This window comes from Pollicipes pollicipes, unplaced genomic scaffold (assembly GCF_011947565.3).
Source record: "Pollicipes pollicipes isolate AB1234 unplaced genomic scaffold, Ppol_2.1 Scaffold_3718;HRSCAF=4362_pilon_pilon_pilon, whole genome shotgun sequence".
Taxonomy (NCBI): domain Eukaryota; kingdom Metazoa; phylum Arthropoda; class Thecostraca; order Pollicipedomorpha; family Pollicipedidae; genus Pollicipes; species Pollicipes pollicipes.
Window position 1 is genome coordinate 368,822 of NW_023596361.1, and position 10,306 is coordinate 379,127.

A 10,306-nucleotide genomic window follows, 5' to 3' on the forward strand; every position below is an offset into this window, starting at 1 on the left:
AAGTAAAATATGCAATGGTGGCCGTCATGCAGACCATGCAGTTCCGGCAAGCCTCAGCTTTGGGGTTTACTTTTCCAATGTAGGTCTCGCAGTGTCAATCAAGCCCATACACCGGGCTAGTGCTCCGCAGCTCATAAATCGTCAGTTGCGGTCGTACAAGGCGTTCAGTACGGTTTGCTGAGACACGTATTAGTCATTCTTGGAATAAAATCGTGTCAGCTTTACTGCCCTATTTCGTCATGAGTAGTTCTTAAACTCCCCCAATCGCTATGCATCTCTCTACGGGCACAAATAAATCAGCGTGCGCCTTTAAACTTAAACCAGCTTGCCAAGGCTTTGTCTGGCCACAACCAAAAACGTATATGTTTTCTTTATCCCATGTTGCGTTCCGTCAGAGAGGAGTCCCCAAATTCGATCGTCAACTGCGAAAAGTGAGTACCTCATTTTTTGCTGGCTAGTGCTGTGTCTCCTACACACTTGCTAATGCTGCTGAGCCTCAGCGGCTATACAAGCAGACCCATGCCTGAGTTTTTCACTGCGGGCTCCATTCGGCCTTCGACTCTCAGAAATGGTGTGACAGCACGAACTTTTGAATCGTTTCCGATGGAGTCGATATTTGTGAAGTCGAGTTCAAATTCGATTGGCAACAGTTTAGGACAGAACACGTTCTATGGGCTTCGATGTCGGCCATAAAGTGAGCCTAGGCTGTAATTGAACTAATACCTTGCTTTGCCTTGCGGTTTACACACGTTTTTGGTACTGCTGAGCCACAGCGGCTTTATTTAGCAGGCTTGTGCTTGACTTTACCTCAGCGAGATCGATTCGGGTTTGGATTCTCGGGGAGTGGGGTTCATTCCCAGTCTAACTCCGGGTGCCACGGCATCATTTTAAGTCGACGCGGATTTCCACCCGAGGACATATCTCAATTTAAGAATCGTTTCAGATGAATTCGATATTTGTCGAGCCTGTCAAGTCAAGCTGCGTAGAGAGATTGTATACACGTTAGACACACAGCCTAACTAACAGAGTCTGAGAAGCACGGCCTGAACACGCAGCCTGAAGAGCGTACATGCGACCCAACTGTTCCATTTAACGCTTACAGGAGCAAACTGGGCTCTTCACACGAGTTCACAACAAGTAACAAATTTTTTTTGTAATCAGTTTTTTGCGTAAAATCTTTTCTTTTGTAATCATTCACATCACCCTATTGAAATGGACTGATATGTGGGCTCCGGGCATCGTAGCCGATATGATACTCAAGTAAAGCCGGTTACTAGCAACATTCTGTAATCTGTGTTCTGTCTTAACGTGAATTCCGTGCAGTAGAAATCCCCGGCCAATAGCAGAGTAAAAAACGTTAGGCTACAATGTTGCGGGAGATGCAGCTGGTGTCAACCGATGCTCTTAGGGTGCAAAGCCCGCCACCTGCCGGGGGCAGATCAGCCTCCAGCGCCGCCAGACGCGACACCGCACCGGCCCGCAATCCGTACCTGCGGTCCGACGTAGGGTATCACTGCAGCCCTCTCGCAGCGGCTCATCACGGGCAGACGACGCAGGGTATCACTGCAGCCCTCTCGCAGCGGCTCATCACGGACGGACGACGCAGGGTATCACTGCAGCCCTCTCGCAGCGGCTCATCACGGACGGACGACGCAGGGTATCACTGCAGCCCTCTCGCAGCGGCTCATCACGGGCAGACAACGCAGGGTATCACTGCAGCCCTCTCGCAGCGGCTCATCACGGGCAGTCCGACGCGGGGTATCACTGCAGCCCTCCCGCAGCGGCTCATCACGGGCAGTCCGACGCAGGGTATCACTGCAGCCCTCCCGCAGCGGCTCATCACGGGCAGTCCGACGCGGGGTATCACTGCAGCCCTCTCGCAGCGGCTCATCACGGGCCGACGACGCAGGGTATCACTGCAGCCCTCTCGCAGCGGCTCATCACGGGCAGACGACGCAGGGTATCACTGCAGCCCTCCCGCAGCGGCTCATCACGGGCAGTCCGACGCGGGGTATCACTGCAGCCCTCTCACAGCGGCTCATCACGGGCAGTCCGACGCGGGGTATCACTGCAGCCCTCTCGCAGCGGCTCATCACGGACAGACTGTGACCTCTGCCACCCCGCGAGCCCGCGCTCAGCCGGCAGCGCGAGGTCCAGCCCGGCGTCCGCTGGTCATCATGGCTCTCATGCGTCGCCCGACGGTGATGGAGTGGAGGTCGAGCGGGTGAGGCGTGGGAACGATGTGGACAAGACCGTGAGCTGGTCGGCTTTCATGGGCCACGGCCACACGTTAATCCAGGCGCAGCGCTGCTGACTCTGAGGGAGAGATCGGCCCGGCGTGGGAGAGTTAAGGATGGAAGAAACTATGTTGGCTTATTTTACGATACGTTTAGCTGCTTAGACCAGAAGGGTTGCGATCTCTCGTCGGTTCTAGCGGGTTACCGAAGTAAAACCGGATGGGAGGCTATGTAACACCCACGCAGTTAAAGTAGTGAATGAAGAGCTAACGACGAGCTTCCCTTCTAAAGGATCCCCGAGTATTTGAAAGAGGAGCCAAGAATAGGCGAAAACAGTTGGTGACTGGTGAATTCAAAACATGAAGAGCATTTGTGGCCGTCAAGGGGCTTATACATATTTCATAGTGTCGAGGGATTATGAGAACGCGCAAGCGGAAACAGACCCTAGTTTCCCCAGGTAGGAAATGCTGCGGAGGCACGCACAACACATATGCTTTACGCAGAGCTGCATACATACAAACATATCGCGCATGCATGTGGTATCTACCTGTGTTAACTCCTTTCGCGCCGTGCCAGAAATATATTTATATTTCATGTAAAAATCAACATGTATGCAAACAAATCGGCATCGTTATGAAACAAATCGAAAATAAGATTTTCAACGATTCTTATCACTATAAAAGGCCTGCCTTTCGCCTTTGGAACATTTCTAAAATCAGATTAAAGCGCTCGCCTTCACTCCGGCTTTTTATTACACCACAAACACCGACGACGGTCCCGTTGGGGGATGCAAACACAGCAAACTATGTACTGCACGGAAAACTAGATTGTCGATATAAGATCAATGCCCTGTTTGAAAATGCCGCGCAATGACAACAATGCCCAGCATTGACAACCTTGAGAATATCACAATAGCCAGAAACAACGCACCATGCACGCTAGCCGACAGTGACAGTTCAATTACACTTCTAGAAACAACCTCATTATCACTTTCATTATTCTTCCAACGTACTCTTTAACTACTCTGTGGTGTTACATTCAGAGATATCACGACCGGATTTATCCAGATCGAATTTCCAATAGTCTCATGACAAAAATGAGGCATGAAAACAAAGGAGACGAGACTGCATTGAGCGGATCTTAGCTAAATGTTAGAGCCAACATTCCCTTATGTGTACGGGCTCTTGACTGGGGGGGGGGGGGGGACTTCATTTCTATCTCCTTTAACAAACACCCATTGAAAATAATTGTTCAAACCTTAATTTCTTTGGATTGAGGCGTAATCGTTGAATATTACATTTACGCAATTTTTCTTCGTTGTACTCCCTCCGCTTGGGCTTTGGTTCATTCAATCTTAAGTGCATTTTAATGATCAAGACTTGATGATCACTGATACGATTGTATTTGTCAATACCTTCGACTAGTTCTGCTACATTAGTTATCAAGAAATGCAATATGTTTTAAGCATGCTCAGAGTGTCTGGTAGATCCTTTAACAATCTGTTCAAAATCCAGGGTGTTCAAAGTTTCGATAATATTCTTACTTTTAATGCGATGCCTACCACCAGACTTATGGAGCGTAGCGCCCCAATCAATGTCGAGAGGATTGAAATATCCAGTAATTATCCTCATACATGGATTAGACTCGTCAAACTTTTGCACTAATGTCTCCAAGAAATGCATGAGAACTTCGTCATCCTCAGAAGGTGGGCCGAAGAAGACACCTAATGAGCATGCTTTCTTATTGTCATCTAACGCCATGCACCAGACGCTTCTTCCCCCAATTCCATCCTTCCGGACTCCCTTGAAGCATCCTTTAACTCGGATGATCTATGACACCTCTCGGTCAAAGCTATTTTCATGTTGTGTTTCCTGGCTTCCCTTGCCGCCCTGCTTGCGAAGTTCGCACGTAGACGCTATGCATAGGTTTTGTCTCTACCATGCCACAGAAGCCGGTGTACACGTTAATTCAAAATCGGTTACATTCGATGAACAATGCGACAGTTTTAGACTGATCCATAATGACTATTTTTGGAAATTGTTTTTGCATTCACTGATTAAATTGATCTTTTTAAATCGCTGAGGCAGGCATTGGAATTGAAAGTAACTTACCGTTACGCAGTGCTGCCAATACCCCAAGCATACAATGCATATGAGCCCCTGGAAGGGGCTCGAGGCACCTCCAAAATTATGAAACATTTCACACATTGGTCACCAAAAATTCCATTTTGCTTGGTAGGAAACATAAAAAGGGCTTGTAACAGCAATCCAATTTTAAGAAAACTTTGTTGTTTATCGTAGCCTATGCACAATGCACAGCATACAGTGTTTTCTCAAATCAAACCTCTAAATACGACGACCTTCTTTCGGTGAATCTTAATTAAAAACCTTTGCATAAATACAGCTGCAGTAACACACAGGCACGCAGGCGGCGCAGTGAACAGACACGCAGGCGGCGCAGTGCATAGGCACGCAGGACAAACTGCAGGCTCACATAGGCACGCAGGCGGCGCAGTGAATAGCACACAGGACAGACTGCTCTTGGGCAGTTACACATCACCTGAGCTCTTGGAAACTCTTTCTCGAAGGACACGTACTGCAGTTATCCCACAAGGCACTATTTGTATGCGAGCCATTGTATTGATCACATCGTATCAAGAGGCCACAATCACAACGCCTGCCCGTCGCCAGTCGATACCCAGAAATAAGGTCCCGCCGGCGAAGCACAGGCGTGATCGATGCTAGAAAGCCCTGAAATGTCTGATTGCCCCGGCTCCCAGAGATCGAATGCCAGCGGCTGCACATCTATTGGAAGTCGCTGATCACAGCGCTTGGTTGTATGGCCTCTCAACCCCGTCTGCCATTCGATTAAGAGGCGTCTCACTGCAGTAAAAGTTGACAATCCCTGCAGACCAACACAGCACAGCCGGTTAATTTTCTCAGACTGTTGGTGGTGCGTTCGTTGCCGATACAATAAGTGGTGGCCCCTTGTTCAACACCTTTGTTAGTCTTCCTCACGTAAAACTGTTGAGACGTCTTGTCCAGTGCAGGGTGAGCGGGCTGATAACGAAAGTGGGAGTTGTCAATTATCAGCACGAATATTTCACCATCTCGAGATGACGGAGCCATACGCTTCATGAACTCGCACAAATGGGTGTGGCTAATGCATGTTGAGGTCAGCCTGATTTTATTGCATATTAGGTGCGGGAATAAGTTCTCTGGCACGGCGCTTCTTCCTAATGTCCATTGGTTGAAATGGGCTGGCTCTGGTCAGGGCCAGGTCAGGAAGTTTTAGCTAACGAAATCGTGGACAGTCACTGATTTAAAGTTTTGACCTTGCTAGGAAACACGAATATTATCTGCTAACTCCTCCTACTCTTCACTGTTACAATGAAATTCGCGGTTTGCGGCTCAGTTCTAAAAAAGCAAGTAGAAGAGGTTGGTCTATTTCAGTGAGAATGCGTTGATATTTCAGTATGCTGTTGACGTATCGAAAGGTACAGAGGAATTAGCTATCTAACCACGAGTCGCCTGGCCGGGTGCTTGCACAATTCTTTGTGCGTGCAACCCATATCAAGGCATATGCATTCACGATACAATCAAGAGTACAGCAAGCTCGCTAATATAACAAATGATTTCATGCGCATATGACATTCCGTAACAAAACGAAGGCAACCCATCCCGCTGGATTTGACCCATGCGTTGGAAAGTGTACTTTTCGGATGACCTGGAGAGGCGAAAGTCGCCTGCTTCTGAAGGTCCTGGCCACAGAGGTCACGAAGACATCATTCGCCCAATAGAACCTGGTTTGAAAAAGCCGGCACTAGAAGCGGTCGTGACGCCAGTTCAAATGAAAGAAATGGATGAATTTGCAATTAGTTGTGACGTGTAGAAATTGCGACTCAGAATTATGGGTTGGACTAGTTTGATATTGATTAGCCATTTGTTGCTTAGTTGCTTACGCTCACCAAGACCATGCGGCGTCTACGTCTGGACACCGAAATTCGGGCCTGTTTCCGAGCCTCATTCTTCACATTTTTTGTGATTCAAACATTTTGCTTTTCCTAGGAGATGGATGGGAGAGGTGAAATTGTCGTGATTCTGCAATAATGTGGGTGAAGTCCGTCTACTCAAACAACTTGCATATCAATACCTAATGATTCATCCACCACCACGTCAAAAAAGCTTGCTGCTGCCGACAGTTTCGTGTACCCGCGGTCAGTGGTTGTAAGTAATAAGGATCCGGAAAACAATGTAGCGAGGCATGGCCGGGCCACCAAAATTTTTCATACTTAGGTGAGACTCACTCTGCACGTGACCCCGCTCGTTCTATTTGGGAAACTTCTGTTGTACAGCGCATGCCTTCGAGATAGCCTGGACGATGCCACTATTGCTGCACCTGACTTGGAGCAGTCCAACAACTGGCCAACTAATTCAAGCGACAGGCTTCAAATATTATGTGAGCGTATCTTCAAGATGGAAGGCCGTGGATATTGGGCAAACCAATCATATCAGCTGGTGTGTCAAAAATGCAAAAACTACTCACGCGTGTGATATAAACAAAAGAAAGAGATTCAAATCACTCTTGGTACAAAAGCGCAGCACGCAACAGATATACCGAGGCATCTCCAGGGGCACAGGAGACGCTAGCCGATCAAACCAGTTTGCATTCCCGGACTTCTCTGCTGGAACTGACGGAAGGCATCTGGTGAAGAGATTGTTTCCAAACGCATTGTGGTTTTGTGGCAAAAATGTTCCTCTTTTGAGAGATAGCAAATGTTAAGAACAAGCAGATTACCCCCAATTCTGTTGCTCTTGGAAATATTCTATCGCAAACGGTTTTGTTAGCTGAAAGCTGAGGGGATGAATATAAAATAACTTAAGATTAAACTTTCCAGACAAATTTTGTTCCCGAACACATTTGTTACCAAAATAAGGTGGACGGCAAGAAACGAAATGATTGCATTTTTCCTGACTGAGCACAGAGGCAGGCAGTAGAGGTCGAAAGAGGTCGTATTTTTTAAGTCTGGAAGAGATATAAATACAGAAAAATCTACCTGAAGATCTCGGTAAACGCCACTAATATACTCGTCAGATGGCATTGTCAACAGGAGTAAGGCAACCAGTTGTCAAGTAAAGCTTGCTCCGAGTGTATGAAACATTTGTGATGGATCTCATGGAAATTTTTCAGGGACGCGCAGTACCAGGAGTGAATGGCTGCTGGTGGAAAGCGATGAGCTTTCATGGTGGGGGCAGAACGTCTAATTTTTTGTCAATGTCTTCGTTATGGCGTGTTGGGATGTGCCGTTGGTAGGCAGTGTGAGGTATTTGAGGCAAAAGTTGCTAGATGAATTTAGTGTCTTATTCTGCCCATTATGTATCCACTGACCGTCAAATCCACGCTGCAATAGCCAAGTGATGGACATACCATGACTTTGAAAACAGAGCATTCTTGGCTTGTGGATTATTTTAATTTCCGTTGAACCCTGGTAGGTATAACCCTATTATAGTTGCGACTTTTTTAATCTTCCAACGTCTTCCAAGAGCTTCATTTTGTCTGTTTACAGCACCGTCAGCAGGGAAAGTTAGGCCTTGGCGATCTTTTGCCTTGCTGGCAGGACTAGGTCCAGCTTGGCCGTAAGCTATGAAATGACGTGCCAATGCGCCAATATACCAAAGCTAAATAACCAGCAAAGCTACATCCATGAGGTGGTTGAATATCGCAGTCTCTTTGTGACCTTATGTACCACCATCGGGTTGCAATGCTAACCCGTTTCTTTGATAAATAACCATCACTCCGTGTCGAAAAAGCAGAAAACGCTCCCATCCAGGTGCGAGCTTAATTAGCTAAGCTGCTAAGCAGATGCAATCAGGCATGATTAATCAGGCGACACCTGAACTGGTGACGTCACAGTTCTCGCCGAGCTCCGCTATCGATCTATGGCGCTAGTGTCGAGGGCGTCGATCGGGGCCGGCCGCCATCGCGGTTTTTGGTGGGCAGCCGGGCGGCGCCGGCCGCGCGCCGCTCTCCCGCCCAGTGCGTCCGCGCGTGCACATGTGTGACTCGCTCTGACCCGGGCCGCGCGCCGATGGCCAGAGGGGGACCGGCCGCTCGGCCTGCCAGCACTGCCCCGGCCCTAGCCAGTGCCGTGCTATGTTCAACTTCGCCTCCAAGCTCATCAACACGGTGATCGGCACGGACGAGCCCCAGCCGGGCCAGGGGGCCGGGCCCGGCTCGCACGGCGCGCCGCGGCCCCACCGCCCCCGGTCACGCACGCATGCCAGTGCCGCAGCCGGGAGGAGTCGTGCCCGGTATGGCGCCACCCCGTCACATGGGACCGGCGCGCCTGCGGGGGCCGCGGCCCGGCGGACCCGGCGGGCCCCAGCGACCTGCGGGGCTCGCCGGGGACCCGCGGTTCGTGCGCGGCGCCGGACCGCCGGGCGCGCGCGGTCCGCGCCCGCTGCGGGGTGGTCCTCCGCACCTGAGGGCGGCTGGACCGCGCTTCCCCGGGCCGGGCGGGCCGCCGGCCGCCGCCCTGCAACCACCGCCGCCGCCGCCCGCCGACGCTGGTGAGTAACCGTGGGCTCGTGGGTCAGTGTAGGTCAGCGTGGGTCATTGGCTCGGAGGGTGGCGGTCAAGCATGGCTGCTGTCAGATGATGCTCTTGGTTCGGAATGATCACCGGCTGAAGCGGCTCCTGGGTAGGAGAGGACCACCAAACAAGTGAATCATCAAACGTCGGGGTGTCAAACTGTTTGTCCTGCTTTCGCATGTGTCCTAAAGCAAACAGGCAGGGTCGCCTTCGAGAGCGGAACTTTGCACGAGGCTGATTGCCACATCACGTGGGTTTCGGGTCCGAGATGGTGATGACATCACGTGGATCGTAGCCAGAGGGGTCATCCACACGTGAGTTTTGGGTGGAAAAGATCATCTTAGCACCACGTTGTCAGCAGTCGGCAGTGCATCAGGGTTGAGCGTGCTGAAACCCTGCCGAGGTTGACAAAGTCCGGTCTTTGCCAACAACAGCAACTGTTGGCGCGTATGATTTCAGCACAAGCTGAGTCTTGCCGGCTCCCGATGTTCACGCACCCTGACGGATGCCGGAATGGTGTCGGTGCCAGGTCTCTATGAAATGTCTCAGCCCTGGTCTTGAGGTGCCACGCCTTCACCCACAAGTCCTAGGACCGCGTGGGAACATCCCTAAAGGCGCATGCGTGGTGGTGGTAAAAGTTTCAAAGTTAATCTACGGGAGACATCAACACAGGGTCAATGTCACACCTTCGCGAAAAATGGAGAGTCCCGTCCTGGGGAGCCTGGTTCCACACCTGTGGATCTCGGGGCCGGCAGCGTGGAGGCCGTGCGCGACTATCGAGTCACGCGGCGCGACAACCTGTCGGTGACCGTCCGGCCGCCCACTCACCGGCAGATCCGAGCGTATTGATCCCGCGCACAGCGCTGCACGGCCTCCGGCCGGAGAGAGCCGCTCCACTGGCTGCGTCGCATCACAGAACAGCACGGCCTCCGGCTGGAGAGAGCCGCTCGACTGGCTGCATTACATCACAGAACAGCACGGCCTCCGGCCGGAGAGCCGCTCCACTGGCTGCGTCACATCACAGCACAGCACGGCCTCCAACCGGAGAAAGCCACTCCGCTGGCTGCGTCACATCACAGAACAGCACGGCCTCCGGCTGGAGAGAGCCGCTCCACTGGCTGCATCAGGCCACAGAACAGCACGGCCTCCGGCCGGAGAGAGCCGCTCCACTGGCTGCGTCACAGAGGGTCGATGGCCCCTCTCAAGTTCTGACCTGTGGCGGGACCATTTTATCTCGCCGACGGCCGTACTTGTCGGCGCCTGTTGAGTTTGTTGCCCGAGGGGTGTGGGCTGCGCCCCTCCCCACCCACCGAAAGCGCCGCCAGTGGCTGACTACCCTGCCGAGAGCTGCCAATAAATCCGGCCCGGCCGGGCAGTAGAGGGTGGAATGAAGTGCGTCCAGCGCTCCCCGGGGTCAGTTGCGGCAGTGCGGGCCGTCATTCGGCGGGTCCCCGGGGTCAGCTGCGGCGTGCTGGCCG